Raw genomic sequence first — 18,031 nt, 5'->3', positions numbered from 1 at the left:
TAGAAAATTCTAAAGGGTTCACAAACTTTCAAGCACCACTGTACCTCAAGGTCTCCTCTTGGTTGGACATGCCTGGAAAACCTCCAAAGGAAGGAGCCCAGGAGGCATCCTTATCAGATGCCTGAACCACCTCAGCTGACTCCTTTCAACATGAATGAGCAGCAGCTCTACTCCAAGATCCCTCTGGATGTCTGAGCTCCTCACCCTAAGGGAGAGCACAGCCACCCTATGGAGAAAGCTCATTTCAGCCACTTACAGTTAGGTCCATATATATTTGGACACTGACACAAATTTTGGGGTTTTTTTTTACCTGTTTACTGAAACATATTCAAGTTATAGTTATATAATGGACATGGACATAAAGTCCAGACTTTCAGCTTTCATTTGAGGGTATCCACATTAAATTGCATGAAGGGTTTAGGAGTTTCAACTCCTTAACATGTGCCACCCTGTTTTTAAAGGGACCAAAAGTAATTGGGCAATTGACTCAAAGGCTATTTCATGGGCAGGTGTGGGAAATTCCTTCGTTGTGTCATTCTCAATTAAGCAGATAAAAGTCCTGGAGTTGATTTGAAGTGTGGTGCTTGCATTTGGAAGATTTTGCTGTGAAGAAAACATGCCGTCAAAGTAGCTCTCCATGCAGGTGAAACAAGCCATCCTTAAGCTGCGAAAACAGAAAAAAACCATCTGAGAAATTGCTACAATATTAGGAGTGGCAAAATCTACAGTTTGGCACATTCTGAGAAAAAAAGAAAGCACTGATGAACTCATCAATGCAAAAAGACCTGGACACTCACAGAAGACAACAGTAGTGGATGATCGCAGAATAATTTCCATGGTGAAGAGAAACCCCTTCACAACAGCCAACCAAGTGAACAACACTCTCCAGGAGGTAGGCGTATCAATATCCAAATCTACCATAAAGAGAAGACTGCATGAAAGTAAATACAGAGGGTTCACTGCATGGTGCAAGCCACTCATAAGCCTCAAGAATAAAAAGGCTAGATTGGACTTTGCTAAAAAACATCTAAAAAAGCCAGCACAGTTCTGGAAGAACATTCTTTGGACAGATGAAACCAAGATCAACCTCTACCAGAATGATGGAAAGAAAAAAGTATGGTGAAGGCGTGGTACAGCTCATGATCCAAAGCATACCACATCATCTGTAAAACACGGCGGAGGCAGTGTGATGGCTTGGGCATGCATGGCTGCCAGTGGCACTGGGTCACTAGTGTTTATTGATGATGTGACACAGGACAGAAGCAGCCGGATGAATTCTGAGGTATTCAGAGACATACTCTGTGCTCAAATGCAGCCAAACTGATTGGTCGGCGTTTCATAATACAGATGGACAATGACCCAAAACATAAAGCCAAAGCAACCCAGGAGTTTATTAAAGCAAAGAAGTGGAATATTCTTGAATGGCCAAGTATTAGAAATGAACATTTTATTTACAATTATTTAATTTGTCCAATTACTTTTGAGCCCCTGAAATGAAGGGATTGTGTTTAAAAAATGCTTTAGTTCCTCACATTTTTATGCAATCATTTTGTTGAAGCTCATCTGTGGCAAGGTGCCAGGGGTGGATGAGATTCTCCCTGAGATGCTGAAGGACATTGTTGGCCTGTCTTGGCTGACGCGCCTCTTCAGTGTCACGTGGAGGTTGGGTACAGTGCCACGTGGAGGTTGGGTACAGTGCCTGTGGAGTGGCAGACCAGGGTGGTGGTTGCTCTTTTCAAAAAGGGGGACTGGAGAGTGTGTTCCAATTCTAGGGATATCACACTGCTCAACCTCCCCGAGAAAGTTTATTCCAGGGTGCTGGAAAGGAGGCTCTGACCAATTGTCAAATCTCAGATCCAGGAGGAGCATTGCAGATTCCATCCTGGCCATGGAATGAAGGACCAGCTCTTTACCCTGGCAGGATTGTTGGGGGGGTTCATGGGAGTATGACCAGCCAGTCTACATGTGTTTTGTAGATTTGGAAAAGGCTTATGACCTGATCTCAATCCAATTGAGTATGCATTTCACTTGTTAAAGACTAAACTTCAGACAGAAAGGCCCACAAACAAACAGCAACTGAAAACCGCTGCAGTAAAGGCCTGGCAGAGCATTAAAAAGGAGGAAACACAGTGTTTGGTGATGTCCATGAGTTCAAGACTTCAGGCAGTCATTGCCAATAAAGGGTTTTCAACCAAGTATTAGAAATGAACATTTTATTTACAATTATTTAATTTGTCCAATTACTTTTGAGCCCCTGAAATGAAGGGATTGTGTTTAAAAAATGCTTTAGTTCCTCACATTTTTATGCAATCATTTTGTTCAACCCACTGAATTAAAGCTGAAAGTCTGAACTTCAACTGCATCTGAATTGTTTTGTTCACAATTTATTGTGGTAATGTACAGAACCAAAATTAGAAAAATGTTGCCTCTGTCCAAATATTTATGGCCCTAACTGTATATCCATGATCAAATCCTTTCGGTCACTACCCAAAGCTCATGACCATAGGAGAGGATTGGAACAGAGATTGACTGGTAAATCAAGAGCTTTGCCTTCTGGGTCAGCTGGCTTCACCATGACAGATCGGTACAATGCCTGCATTACTGCTAACCCCGCCCCAATCTGCCTGTCCATCTCACACTCCATTTTACCATCACTCATGAACAAGACCCTGAGATACTTAAACTCCTTTACTTGGGGCAGTAACTCACTCCCAACCCGGAGGGAGCACTCCACCGTTTTCTGGCAGAGAGCCATGGCCTCAGACTTGGAGGTGCTGACTCTCATCCCAGCTGCTTCACTTTCAGCTGCAAACCACCCCAGTGCTTGCTGAAGGTTACACTCTGAAGAAGCCATATCATCTGCAAAAAGCAGAGATGCAATTCTGAGGTTCCCAAACCGGACACCCTCCTCACCCCGGCTGTGTCTTGAGATCCCATCCATGAATATCACAAATAGGATCGGCGACAAGAGGCAGCCTTGGCCAAGTCCAACACCCACTGGGAACGTGTTTGACTTTGTGTTGAGAATTTAGACACAGCTCACACTTTGGTTGTACAAGGACTAGATGGCTCATAGCAATGGCCCTGATACCCCATACTCCCACAGTGCCCCCCACAAGAGCCCCTGGGGAACACGGTCATAAGCCTTTTCCAAATCTACAAAACACATGTAGACTGGCTGGTCATACTCCCATGAACCCCCCCAACAATCCTGCCAGGGTAAAGAGCTGGTCCTTCATTCCATGGCCAGGATGGAATCTGCAATGCTCCTCCTGGATCTGAGATTTGACAATTGGTCAGAGCCTCCTTTCCAGCACCCTGGAATAAACTTTCTCGGGGAGGTTGAGCAGTGTGATATCCCTAGAATTGGAACACACTCTCCAGTCCCCCTTTTTGAAAAGAGCAACCACCACCCTGGTCTGCCACTCCACAGGCACTGTACCCAACCTCCACGTGACACTGAAGAGGCGCGTCAGCCAAGACAGGCCAACAATGTCCTTCAGCATCTCAGGGAGAATCTCATCCACCCCTGGCACCTTGCCACAGATGAGCTTCTTGACTACCTCAGTGACCTCTGTCAGAGATATGGGTGAAGCTTCCCCAGAGTCCTCAGGCTCCACCTTCTCCATGGAGGATGTGTAGGATGGCTTCAGAAGTTCCTCAAAGTGCTCCTTCCACTGCCTGACAATATCCCCAGTTTGGGTCAGCAGTTCTCCCCGGCTGCGCACAGCCTGAGGCAAGCCCTGCTTCCCTTTCCTGAGTCGCTGAACAATTTGCCAGAACTTCCTTGAGGCAAACTGAAAGTCCTTCTCCATCAAGTCAAGTCAAGTCAAGTTTATTTGTATAGTGCTTTTAACAATAAACATTGCTGCAAAGCAGCTTTGCAGAATTTGAACAACTTAAAATATGAGCTAATTTTATCCCTAATCTATCCTCAACGAGCATGTCTGTGGCGACAGTGGCAAGGAAAAACTCCCTCAGACGACATGAGGAAGAAACCTCGAGAGGAACCAGACTCAAAAGGGAACCCATCCCCATCCAGGCAACAACAGACAACATGACTATAACATTAACAGTCCTAACATAAAGTCAGCTTTGTTGATGCTATAAACCCCCACCGACGGAAACCCAAGCGCAAAACTGTTCACAACAACCGTAGTCCCAAAGTCAGCAAGTCAACTGCAGTCCTAAAGGCAGCGAGTCAACTTCAGTCCTAAAGTCAGCAAGTCAACTGCAGTCCCCAGCCACAAAAGCACCACTGCAAGAGTCCAGAGTGTCCTCCAGGCACGACCCCCAACTGTCCACATGGGGCCACCCTCCACAGGAGGAATGCGATGAGACTCCAACCAGACACAGGGCACCAAGATGGATCAGGCAGGTCCAAGGAGCAGAAGAGGTCAGCATCTCAATCTCAGGACCAACATGTAACTCAGAGGGACAGATTGGGGGGGGGGGAGAAGAGAGAGAAAACACAGGTTGTTAGGTATGCCTAATGTCACCTGAATAAGTAGGAACAGTATACATATTGCACTGAGTACAAGCAGGGACTCCAGCAACTAACTATAACAGCATAGCTAAAAGGGGAGAGCCAGAAGGTAACACAGGCATGAGGGAGCCCCAGGACATAAAGCAGCAGCCACTACACCATGAACAAACTCGAGTGAGCAAGCGAGTGGGGACTGACAGCATCCATACATCCCAGTTTACCAAAACACTCTATGTCTGAGGACCCTCCAGATCTACACCTTTACCTCATAAACACCATTAACAAAAGGCTTGACTAAACAAATATGTTTTCAGCCGAGACTTAAACACTGAGACTGTGTCTGATTCCCGAACACTACTTGGAAGGCTGTTCCATAACTGTGGGGCTTTGTAAGAAAAGGCTCTGCCCCCTGATGTAGCCTTCACTAAACGAGGTACCAGCAGATAGCCTGCACCTTTTGATCTAAGTAGGCATGGCGGGTCATAGAGGAGCAGAAGTTCACTCAGGTACTGTGGTGCGAGACCATTCAGTGCTTTAAAGGTTAATAGTAGTACTTTATAATCAATATAAAATTTGACTGGGAGCCAATACAGTGTGGATAAGACAGGGGTGACATGGTCATATTTTCTAGTTCTAGTAAGGACTCTTGCTGCTGCATTTTGAACTAACTGGAGCTTGTTTATGCACTTATTGCACTCCATGGCCTCCCCAAACTCCTCCCACACCCGGGTTTTTGCTTCAGCAACTGCCGAAGCTGCAGCCCTTCTGGCCTCCTGGTACCTTCCTGCTGCCTCAAGGGACCCCTGGGCCAACCAAGCCTGAAAGGCCTCTTTCTTCAGCTTGACGGCTTCCTTCACTGCCGGTGTCCACTAGTGGGTTCTTAGGTTACCACCACAACAGGCACCGACGACCTTTCGGCCACAACTCCTACCAGCTGCCTCTACGGTGGAGGCTTTGAACATGGTCCATTTGGATTCCATGTCCCTAACCTCCCCCGGGATGCATGAAAAGTTCTTCCGGAGGTGGGAATTGAAGTCCTCGTGAACAGATGACCCTGCCAGATGTTCACAGTTCACCCTCACTACACACTGGGGTTTGCTAGTACTGTCCGGCAGCCTCCCCCACCATCTGATCCAACTCACCACCAGGTGGTGATCAGTAGAAAACTCTGCTCCTCTCTTCACCCGAGTGTCCAAGACATACGTCTGCAGACATGATAATATGACCACAAAGTCGATCATCGATCTTTGGCCTAAGGTGTTCTGGTACCAGGTACGTTTATGCACTACCTTATGCTCGAACATGGTGTTTGTTATGGCCAATCCATGATGAGGACAGAAGTCCAACAACAAAACACCACTCGGGTTTAGATCAAGCAGGACGTTCCTCCCAATCAGCCCCTCCAGGTTTCTCCATCATTGCCCACATGAGCATTGAAGTTCCCCAGGAGAACCCCTTCCAGGACACCACCCAGCAACTCCAAGAAGGCTGAATACTCTGCACTGCTGTTTGGTGCATAAGCACCAACGACAGTCACAGTTTTCCTCTCAGCATCTTGCAGTTGCATAGAGGCAACCCTCTCGTTCTCCGGGGAGAACTCCAACACAGTGGCACTCAGCTGGGGGTTCGTGAGTATCCCCACACCTGCCCAGCACCTCTCACCCTGGGCAACACCAGAAAAGGAGAGAGTCCACCCCCTCTCCAGGAGTTTGTTTCCAGAACTGGTGCTGTGCTTGGAGGCGAGCCCAACTATATCTAGTTGCTACCGCTCTGCCTCCCGCACCAGCTCCGGTTCCTTCTCTGCCAGAGAGGTAACTGTGGCAGTGGGGCATGGCCTAGCGTTGGTTTGTGAATGGAGGGCGGGGCCAGGGAAGGTGAGTAGCAAAGTCAATGCACCTGTGGCTAATTAACGTTGTGTGTCTGTGTTGCATTGATAGAGGATAGAAAAGGAGGGAGAGAGCAGAGAGAAGGGGGCTCTCCCGACCAGAACACGTGTGTGTGTTGCGTGTGTGACTGTGAGAGTGTGAGTGCATAAAGCTGAAAAGCTCTGAAGACAAATAAAATAAAGTGTGTGTGTGAACATCAACTCCCGCCTGCTGTGCTTCTGTACTCCATCCACATAAGGGAACTGTTACAGTGGTGCCAAAACCCGGGAGATACAGAAGGGAACTACCACATGGAGTCCTCCCCATTCAAAGAGCTCATCCAAGCCCTCGCTACCACCCAGCAGAACCAGCTTCAAGCGCTGACCCCCCTCCGGAAGGAGCAAGAGCAACACTTTGAAGCCTTGATGCTGGCCCAGCAGGAAGATTGCCAGGCATTCTGGCATCTACTCACGTTGGCAGGGGCTTCAACCATCACCACGGCAGACCCTCCTCACGTCACCCTCACGAAGATGGGCCTGCAGAATGATCTGGAAGCTTTCCTCGCTCTCTTCAAACAAGCGGCCGAAACACGGGGGTGGCCGCTCAAGCAGCGCACAGTGTGCCTCCTCCCATTTCTGACTGGCAAGGCACAGCTCACAGTGCTGCAGCTCCCTGTGGACAACCAGCTCAAGTATGCCAACCTGAAGAAAGCCATTCTGCAGCGTGTCGGCTGCTCCCCGGAACAACATTGCCAGCACTTCTGGACGCTGATGTTGGAGGAGGTCAGCCGTCCGTTCGCATTCAGCCAGCAACTCTGGGACGCCTGCCAGTGGTGGTTGAAGGCGGAAGACCGCCAGGCTGATGGGGCTCATCGATCTGGTGGCACTGGAACAGTTTACCTCTTGATTTCCGGAAGGAACAGCGGAATGGATCCAGTGCCATCGCCCGGCGTCGCTAGAATGAGCCATCGAGTTGGCGGAGGACCATCTGGAGGCAGTTCAGAAGGCAGGCGGATGGTACCTCTCCTCGTTTTCTTTCTCTCTCTCCTATTCCCCCTCTCTCCCTCTCTTCCCCAACCCCTTCCCCCACCGCAGAGGCAGCGTCTGGCTCCTCCTCAGCTGGCCTGTCGCACCTGTAGTGTCCTCCCATCTCCCTCTTCCGTGTCTGTGTTTTCTCCCCCTCAGATGAGTGATGCCCATAACACCGGTGCAGAGGGAAAGCCTGGGCTGGTGTGCTGGTGTGGCGGGGAGCAGGAGCATCTCCCAAGCCAGGGCTCCACAACGGAGGTGGAAGCTGTGATCTGCATCACTGATGCACCAGAGACCGCCCCCAATCAGGCCAGAATGTATCGCATACTGGTAAGCATTCAAGGGGATACATATCACGCATTGGTGGATTCCGGTTGTAATCAGACCTCAATCCACCAAAGCCTGGTGCAAGGTGAGGCGTTGGGGAGAGCACAAGTGGTGAAGGTGTTGTGTGTGCATGGGAATGTTCACAATTATCCTCTAGTGTCTGTCCATATTCTATTTCGGGGCCAAAAGCATAGAGTTACGGAGGCGGTTAATCCTTGTCTCACCCACTTGCTGATTTTGGGGACTGATTGGCCAGGGTTTCAAACTTTATTAGAATATGTAGTATGGAGCGGGTCCTGCCATAAAACATCATGGGAAGATCTCAGTGTGACATTGACTGGAGAAGCTGTCACAGAGCCATCCACGTCATCACTGCATCAGGATGGTATGAGGAGTGAGGAGCAGCCCTCCCCTCCTCCCGCTCTTGGGGAGTCCCTCGAGGATTTTCTTTTACAGCAGTCATGAGACAAGACTCTGCAGCATGCGTTTGACCAAGTGAGAGTAATTGATGGTCAAACTCTCCAGCCAAATGTGGCACCTGTCTTCCCGTACTTCATGATTATTAGATAGACTGGATCGAGTGACACAGGACACTCAAACCAGTGAACAAATAACCCAGTTATTAATCCCTAAGAGCCGTAGGGAACTCATATTCCATATGGCTCACTTTAATCCCATGGCCGGACACTGAGGGCAGGATAAAACACTAGCCCAAATAATGGCCCAGTTCTATTGGCTAGAGATTTGCCGGGACATTCGTCGGTGGTGTGCGGCGTGCCACGAATGCCATTTAGTAAATCCACTCCAAAAGCACCTTTGCGCCCTCTCCCTCTAATTGAGATCCCCTTTGAAAGAATTGGTACAGATCTCGTTGGGCCATTAGATCGGTCAGCACAAGGATATCACTTTATTTTAGTTCAGGTGGACTATGCAATGCGACATCCGGAAGCGGTGCCTCTCCGCAATATCTCAGCATGCAGTATTGCAGAAGCGCTCTTCCATATTATCTCCTGGGTCGGGATTCCGAAAGAAATTCTGACAGACCAAGGCACTTAGTTTATGTCACGCATACTGCACAAGCTGTATGGGTTGTTGAGAATTAAATCTATCTGCACCAGTGTTTATCACCCACAAATGGATGGTTTGGTAGAGAGATTCAGTCAGACACTTAAAATTCCGATTCGGAAGTTTGTAAGTGAAGACGCACATAATTGGGACAGATGGCTCAAGCCCCTGTTATTTGCAGTACGAGAGGTCCCGCAAGCCTCCATGAGATTTTCCCCGTTTGAATTATTATATGGGTGAAAGCCACGTGGCATCTCGGACATGCTGTGGGAAAATTGGGAGGAGGAACCTTCACCTAGTAAAAACAAAATTCAATATGTTCTCGAGCTACGCGCAAAGCTCCACACCCTCGCGCACTTAACCCAGGAGAATTTGCAGCAGGCACAAGAACGTCAAGCCCAGCTGTACAACAGGGGCACGCACCTTAGAGAGTCCACTCCGGGAGATAAAATACTCGTATTATTGCCCACGTTGAATTCCAAATTAGTTGACAAGTGGCGAGGGCCCTTCGAGGTCACACGCCGAGTCGGGGACATTGACTATAAGGTGAGGCGAATGGATAGGGGTGGGGCTCTACAAATATACCACCTCAACCTATTAAGTGTTGGAATGAGGGGGTCCCTGTGGTGTTGGTATCGGTAGTTCTGGAGAAGGCTGAGCTGGAGCTAGAGGTTAAAACAACCAAAACCGCAACCCAAACCGCTCCGGTTCCTTGTGGAGACCACCTCTCACCAGCCCAACTCACGGAGGTAGCCAAGTGGCAGGAGGAATTTTCTGATGTGTTCTCGCCCCTTCCCAGCTGCACCAACCTCATTAGAACACCACATTGAAACGCCCCCAGGGGCGGTGGTGCATAGCCACCCATACCACTTACCTGAACACAAAAAAAAGGTGGTTTGGGACGAACTCAAGGCCATGCTTGACATGGGCATAATCGAGGAGTCACACAGTGACTGGAGCAGCCTGATGGTCCTGGTACCCAAGGCCAACGGGTCAGTCCGGTTCCGTGTGGACTATAGAAAAGTCAAGATGGTGTCTAAATTCAATGCGTACCCAATGCCTCACACTGATGAGTTGCTCAATTGGTTAGATGCGGCTTATGTTTATTCGACACTGGATTTGACGAAGGGATATTGGCAGATCCCCTTGACTCCTCTATCCCGAGAGAAAATGGCTTTTTCCACACCATTTGGATTACACCAGTTTGTCATGCTTCCTTTTGGGCTCTTTGGGGCTCCCACTATGTTCCAGCAGCTCATGGACAAGATCCTCCGCCCCAACATCACCTACAGTGGTGCTTGAAAGTTTGTGAACCCTTTAGAATTTTCGATATTTCTGCAGAAGTATGACCTAAAACAACAGCAGATTTTCACACAAGTTCTAAAAGTAGGTGAAGAGAACCCAGTTAAACAAATGAGACAAAATATTATAATTGGTCATTTACTTATTGAGGAAAATGATCCGATATTACTTATCTGTGAGTGGCAAAAGTATGTGAACCTCTAGGATTAGCAGTTAATTTGAAGGTGAAATTAGAGTCAGGTGTTTTCAATCAATGGGATGACAATCAGGTGTGAGTGGGCACCCTGTTTTATTTAAAGAACAGGGATCTATCAAAGTCTGGTCGTCACAACACATGTTTGTGGAAGTGTATCATGGCATGAACAAAGGAGATTTCTGAGGACCTCAGAAAAAGCATTGTTGATGCTCATCCGGCTGGAAAAGGTTACAAAACCATCTCTAAAGAGTTTGGACTCCACCAATCCACAGTCAGTCAGATTGTGTACAAATGGAGGAAATTCAAGACCATTGTTACCCTCCCCAGGAGTGGTCGACCAACAAAGACCACTCCAAGAGCAAGGTGTGTAATAGTCGGCGAGGTTGCAAAGGACCCCAGGGTAACTTGTAAGCAACCGAAGGCCTCTCTCACATTGGCTAATGCTAATGTTCATGAGTCTACCATAAGGAGAACACTGAACAACAATGGTGTGCATGGCAGGGTTGCAAGGAGAAAGCCACTGCTGTCCAAAAAGAACATTGCTGCTCATCTGTAGTTTGCTAAAGATCACGTGGACAAGCCAGAAGGCTATTGGAAAAATGTTTTGTGGATGAATGAGACCAAAATAGAACTTTTTGGTTTAAATGAGAAGCGTTATGTTTGGAGAAGGGAACACACTGCATTCCAGCATAAGAACCTTATCCAATCTGTGAAACATGGTGGTGGTAGTATCATAGTTTGGGCCTGTTTTGCTGCGTCTGGGCCAGGACAGCTTGCCATCACTGATAGAACAATGAATTCTGAATAATACCAGCAAATTCTAAAAGAAAATGTCAGGACATCTGTCCATGAACTAAATCTCAAGAGAAGATGGGTCATGCAGCAAGACAACGACCCTAAGCACATAAGTTGTTCTACCAAAAAATGGTTAAAGAAGAATAAAGTTAATGTTTTGGAATGGCCAAGTCAAAGCCATGACCTTAATCCAATTGAAATGTTGTGGAAGGACCTGAAGCGAGTAGTTCATGTGAGGAAACCCACCAACATCCCAGAGTTGAAGCTGTTCTGTATGGAGGAATGGGCTAAAATTCCTCCACACCGGTGTGCAGGACTGATCAACAGTTACTGGAAACATTTAGTTGCAGTTATTGCTGCACAAGGGGGTCACACCAGATACTGAAAGCAAAGGTTCACATACTTTTGCCACTCACAGATATGTAATATTGGATCATTTTCCTCAATAAATAAATGACCAAGTATAATAGTTTTGTCTCATTTGTTTAACTGGGTTATCTTTACCTACTTTTAGGACTTGTGTGAAAATCTGATGATGTTTTAGGTCATTTTTATGCAGAAATATAGAAAATTCTAAAGGGTTCACAAACTTTCAAGCACCACTGTGTGTGGCAGTCTACTTGGATGATATAATCGTATATACAGCAGTGACTGGCCACGGCACATAGAACACCTTAGGGCCATCCTAGAGTCACTGAGGCGAGTGGGTCTCACAGCCAACCTGAAAAAGTGTGCAATTGGGCAGGTGGAAGTACAGTATCTGGGTTTCCACTTGGGTTATGGGCAGGTGCATCCCCAAATTGACAAGACAGCAGCAATTGCAGCCTGCCCAAGGCCTAAGGCCAAAAGGGGGGTGAGACAATTCCTGGAGCTGGCTGGCTACTATCATAGGTCCAGACCTAATGATTCGGACATCTCCACCCCGCTGACTGATCTCACTAAAAAGGGAGCACCAGATCCGGTCCAGTGGACGGAGCAGTGCCAACAGGCTTTCACCAGGGTAAAAGCTGCACTGTGTGGGGGGCCACTCTTACACTCCCCTGACTTCTCTCTCCCCTTTATTTTGCAGATGGACGCATTGGACAGAGGGCTGGGGGCCATTTTGTCCTAGGAGGTGGAGGGCAAGGAACGCCCCATGCTGTACCTCAGCTGCAAGCTCTCAATGCACGAGAGTAAGTACGGCACCATGGAGAAAGAGTGCTTGGCCATCAAATGGGTGGTCCTCACCCTCCAGTACTACCTGCTGGGGCACCCTTTCACCCTCTGTTTGGACCACACACCCCTCCAGTGGCTCCACCGCATGAAAGATGCCAGTGTGCGGATCACCAGTTGGTATCTCCCCCTCCAGCCATTTAAATTTGAGGTGGTCCACAGGCCGGGGGCGCAGATGGTAGCGGCGGACTTCCTGTCCTGTAAGGGTTTGGGGGGGGAGGAGTCCGCTGCAGGCCTGATGGCTCCCCGGCCTGAGTCAGGCAGTGGGGGTATGTAGCAGCGGGGGCATGGCCTAGTATCAGTTTGTGAATGGAGGGCAGGGCCAGGTAAGGTGAGTGGCAAAATCAATGCACCTGTGGCTAATTAATGTTGTGTGTCTGTGTTGCATTGACAGAGGATAGAAAAGGAGGGAGAGAGCAGAGAGAAGGGGGCTCTCCCGACCAGAACACGTGTGTTGTGTGTGTAATTGTGAGAGTGTGAGTGCATAAAGCTGAAAAGCTACAAAGACAAATAAAATAAAGTGTGTGTGAACATCAACTCCCACCTGTTGTGCATCGGTACTCCACCCACATCAGGGAACTGTTACAGTAACGCTCCATGTCCCAATCACTAGTCTGCACTGCTGAGGATCAGCATGCCCGGGCTCCCACCTTTGCTTGCCACCCGGCTCACAATGCACCCGACCCCAGTACCTGACCTCGCAGGTGGTGAGCCCACATGGTGGCGGCTCTAAGTAATTTCTTTGGGCTGTGCCCAGCCGGGTCCCATAGGCCAAGGCCCGGCCACCAGACACTCGCCAGTGAGCTCCCCTCTCTGGTCTGGCTCCAGGAGGAGGCCCCGGTTTCCCGCTCCAGGGCAAGGTGCTGTAGCTCCTTTTTTGCCATTTCATTGTTGTTTTGAATCGCTCTTAGTCTGGCCCCTCCCCTGAAACCAATTTGCCTTGAAAGACCCTACCAGGGGCTATTGCCCCCGATAACACAGCTCCCAGGATCACCCAAACCCCTCCACCACCTTACGGTGGTGATTCTTCGGAGGGGGACTGAATGTCTTCGCTGTTCAAATCTGTTTGAATTTTGCTACATGAACCAAATAGCATATATCCTGAACAGAAAAAAACAATGCTTTCTAGTATATGTTGACTGTGTATTCACATACAGTGGTGCTTGAAAGTTTGTGAACCCTTTAGAATTTTCTATATTTCTGCATAAATATGACCGAAAACAACATCAGGTTTTCGCACAAGTCCTAAAAGTAGATAAAGGGAACCCAGTTTAACAAATGAGACTAAAATATTATACTTGGTCATTTATTTATTGAGGAAAATGATCCAATATTACATATCTGTGAGTGGCAAAAGTATGTGAACCTCTAGGATTAGCAGTTAATTTGCAGGTGAAATGAGAGTCAGGTGTTTTCAATCCATGGGATGACAATCAGGTGTGAGTGGGCACCCTGTTTTATTTAAAGAACAGGGATCTATCAAAGTCTGGTCGTCACAACACATGTTTGTGGAAGTGTATTATGGCACGAACAATGGAGATTTCTGAGGATCTCAGAAAAAGTTTTGTTGATGCTCATCAGGCTGGAAAAAGTTACAAAACCATCTCTAAAGAGTTTGGACTCCACCAATCCACAGTCAGACAGATTGTGTACAAATGGAGGAAATTCAAGACCATTGTTACCCTCCCCAGGAGTGGTCAACCAACAAAGATCACTCCAAGAGCAAGGTGTGTAATAGTCGGTGAGATCACAAAGGACCCCAGGAGAACTTCTAAGCAACTGAAGGCCTCTCTCACATTGGCTAATGTTAATGTTCATGAGTCCACCATCAGGAAAACACTGAACAACAGTGGTGTGCATGGCAGAGTTGCAAGGAGAAAGCCACTGCTCTCCAAAAAGAATGTTGTTGCTCATCTGCAGTTTGCTAAAGATCATGTGGACAAGCCAGAAGGCTATTGGAAAAATGTTTTATGGACGGGTGAGACCAAAATAGAACTTTTTGGTTTAAATGAGAAGCGTTATGTTTGGAGAAAGGAAAGCACTGCATTCCAGCATAAGAACCTTATCCCATCTGTGAAACATGGTGGTGATAGTATCATGGTTTGGGCCTGTTTTGCTGCATCTGGGCCAGGACGGCTTGCCATCATTGATGGAACAATAAATTCTGAATTATCCCAGCCAATTCTAAAGGAAAATGTCAGGACATCTGTCCATGAACTGAATCTCAAGAGAAGGTGGGTCATGCAGCAAGTCAACGACCCTAAGCACACAAGTAATTCTACCAAAGAATGGTTAAATAAGAACAAAGTTAATGTTTTGGAATGGCCAAGTCAAAGTCCTGACCTTAATCCAATCGAAATGTTGTGGAAGGACCTGAAGCGAGCAATTCATGTGAGGAAACCCACCAACATCCCAGAGTTGAAGCTGTTCTGTACAGAGGAATGGGCTAAAATTCCTCCAAGCTGGTGTGCAGAACTGATCAACAGTTACCGGAAATGTTTAGCTGCAGTTATTGCTGTACAAGGGGGTCACACCAGATACTGAAAGCAAAGGTTCACATACTTTTGCCACTCACAAATGTGTAATATTGGATTATTTTCCTCAATAAATAAATTACCAAGTATAATATTTTTGTCTCATTTGTTTAACTGGGTTATCTTTATCTACTTTTAGGACTTGTGTGAAAATCTGATGATGTCTTAGGTCATATTTATGCAGAAACATAGAAAATTCTAAAGGGTTCACAAACTTTCAAGCACCACTGTAAGTAGCTGGTTATTTTAACCAGTATGACCTAAAAATAAAGCAAAATGTAATCCAAGCATGGAGCTGTTAAACGAAGCGATACTGATACAGTTCCACAGTTAAATCCACCATACAAGTAAATTTTGGATTTGTGCAATCTGACTTTAGTTCCTTGGCACAATTTCAGTCTCATCCAATGGAAAGGGACCACAGCAGGAATACCACTGTCCAGGCAGTCTATTACTTTGTTACTGTAACCAAGAACATTGTTTAATTAAAATCTAGAAGACAATTGCTCTTAGTTATCTAACTTTAAATAAGTTTATTGAATACTGTGAAATGCAGCAAAATTAATAGCTGTTGTCAGAGATCACAAACAATTTTATTTATTTTTCATTTTGGGTTGTTCTGAAGCAAGACAATATATTTCATTCCCCTTCCATTGTTCCAACTTATAGATGGAAACCAGTTAGAATGAAAAAAATAACCCGCTATAGTAGCTATCACAGACCACTGTTGTCAGAGTTAAGGTTATGCTGCAAGAAAATGGGGGAACTGCTGTCAGACATTTAATTACAACACACCGAAAGCATATAAAAGCATTGAAATACTTACTTTTGAAATGTACAGTGTCTTGAAAAAGTATTCATCCTCCTTAGTGTTTGTCCTGTTTTGTTGCATTACAAGTTGGAATTAAAATGGATTTTTTGGGGGGTTAGCACCATTTGATTTACACAACATGCCTACCACTTTAAAGGTACAAATTGTTGTTTATCTGTGACACAAACAATAATCAAGATGAAAAAAAAAACAGAAATCTGAAGTGTGCATAGGTATCCCCTCCCCGCAAACTCAATACTTTGTAGAGCCACCTTTTGCTGCAATTACAGCTGCAAATCTCTTGGCGTATGTCTCTATTAGCTTAGCACATCTAGCCACTGGGATTTTTGCCCATTCCTCAAAGCAAAACTGCTCCAACTCCTTCAAGTTAGATGGGTTGTATTGGTGTACAGCAATCTTCAAGTTATGCCACAGATTCTCAATTGGATTGAGGTCTGGGCTTTGATTAGGCCATTCCAAGACATTTAAACGTTTCCCTTTAAACCACTCCAGTGTAGCTTTAGCAATGTTTAGGGTCATTGTCCTGCTGGAACATGAACCTTCGTCCTAGTCTCAAACCTCTGGACGACTCAAACAGGTTTTCCTCCAGAATTGCCCTGTATTTTGTGCCATCCATCTTTCCTTCAGTCCTGACCAGCTTTCCTGTCCCTGCAGATGAAAAATATCCCCACAGCATGATGCTGCCACCACCATGCTTCACTGAAGGAATGGTGTTCTCAGGGTGTTGGGTTTGCACCACACATGGCATTTCTCATGATGGCCCAAAAGATCAGTTTTAGTCTCGTTTGACCAGAGAATCATCTGTGTTTGGGGAGTCTACCAGATGCTGTTGGGCAAACTCCAAACATGTTTTCTTAAGTAATGGCTTTTTTTTCTGGCCACTCTTTCATAAAGCCCCACTCTATGAAGTGTACAGCTTAAAGTGGTCCTATGGACAAATACTCCCATCTCCGCTGTGGATCTTTGCAGCTCCTTCAGTGTTATCTTTGGTCTTTTTGTTGCATCTGTGATTAACGCCTTCCTTGCCTGGTCTGTGGGTTTTGGTGGGCGGCCTTCTTTTGTCAGGTTTGCAGTGATGCCATATTCTTTCCATTTTGCTATAATGGATTTAATGGTGCTCCTTGGGATATTCAAAGTTTGGGATATTTTTTATAACCAAACCCTGAGCTATACCTCTTCACAACTTTGTCTCTGACATGTTTGGAGTGCTCCTTGGTTCTCATGTTGCTTGCTTAATAGTGTTGCAGAGTCAGGGTCCTTCCAGAACAGGTTGAGTTATACAGACATCATGTGACAGATCATGTGACACTTTGATTGCACACAGGTGGATCTTAATCAACCTATTATGTGACTTATGAAGTGAACTGTTTGGACCAGCTCTTATTTAGGGGTTTCATACAAAAGGGAGTGAATACCTATGCACACGCCAGATTTCAGTTTTTTCATTTTAATTTTTGTTCGTATCACAATAAAACAACAATTTGCACCTTTAAAGTGATAGGCATGTTGTGTAAATCAAATGGTGCTGACTCTCAAAAATCAATTTTAATTCCAGTTTGTAATGTGACAAAACAGGACAAACACGAAGGGGGATGAATACTTTTGCAAGACACTGTATTATATCTCCAAAACCTCTGGAAGTTTATGATCCTCCAAACCATGTGGATAGCATGACAATTCAATTTATGATATTAGATTATCCATTATGAAACTATACACAGTGCTATAATTCCAACACGGTTCACCAGATTTGGATGCAAATATCCTCAAATTAATACTGAATTAAAAAAAAAAATGGCGGTGCGTACACATGCAGCATCTCCTCTCTGTCCCGACAGAATGGTGTTTTCATGTTTTTTTGTGCTTTAAAACAGCGTGCATCTGTTCGTCTTTGTCGCGTCCGTCAGTCTTAAGGCACACATACTCCCGTGAGTTTCTGCTTGACATCCGCAGAACTATATTCATGGATATAAATCCAGCGGACGCTGAAGTGCTACAGTATGCAATTAAGGTTTGCTCTGGAGGCCTGCTCAACCACCGAACCCCACTCCTGCATCCAGCCCACAGTGGAGGCACCACAGGGAGAACATGAGGAAGCAGAAGAGGGGCAAGCGCAGAGGTATCCGGGCTAGGCTAGCGGTTAGCCCTCACTGGCCGGCTATCCCTACCATCACTCTGGCCAACGTACGCTCGCTGGACAACAAGCTGGATTATGTCCGCCTACTCCGCTCTTCTTCTAAGTCTGTGAGTGAGTGCTGTGTCCTTGTGTTTGTGGAAACATGGCTTAACAACAGCATCCTGGACTGTGCCATTCAGCTAGCTTGGCTAACATGCTACCGGTCAGACAGAGCACTAGTCGGGGGGGGGGGGGACTCGCAGCGGAGGACTC

The sequence above is a fragment of the Neoarius graeffei genome, chromosome 2, assembly GCF_027579695.1.
Source record: "Neoarius graeffei isolate fNeoGra1 chromosome 2, fNeoGra1.pri, whole genome shotgun sequence".
NCBI classification, from domain to species: Eukaryota; Metazoa; Chordata; class Actinopteri; order Siluriformes; family Ariidae; genus Neoarius; species Neoarius graeffei.
Note: the sequence above shows the minus strand (reverse complement) of the source record.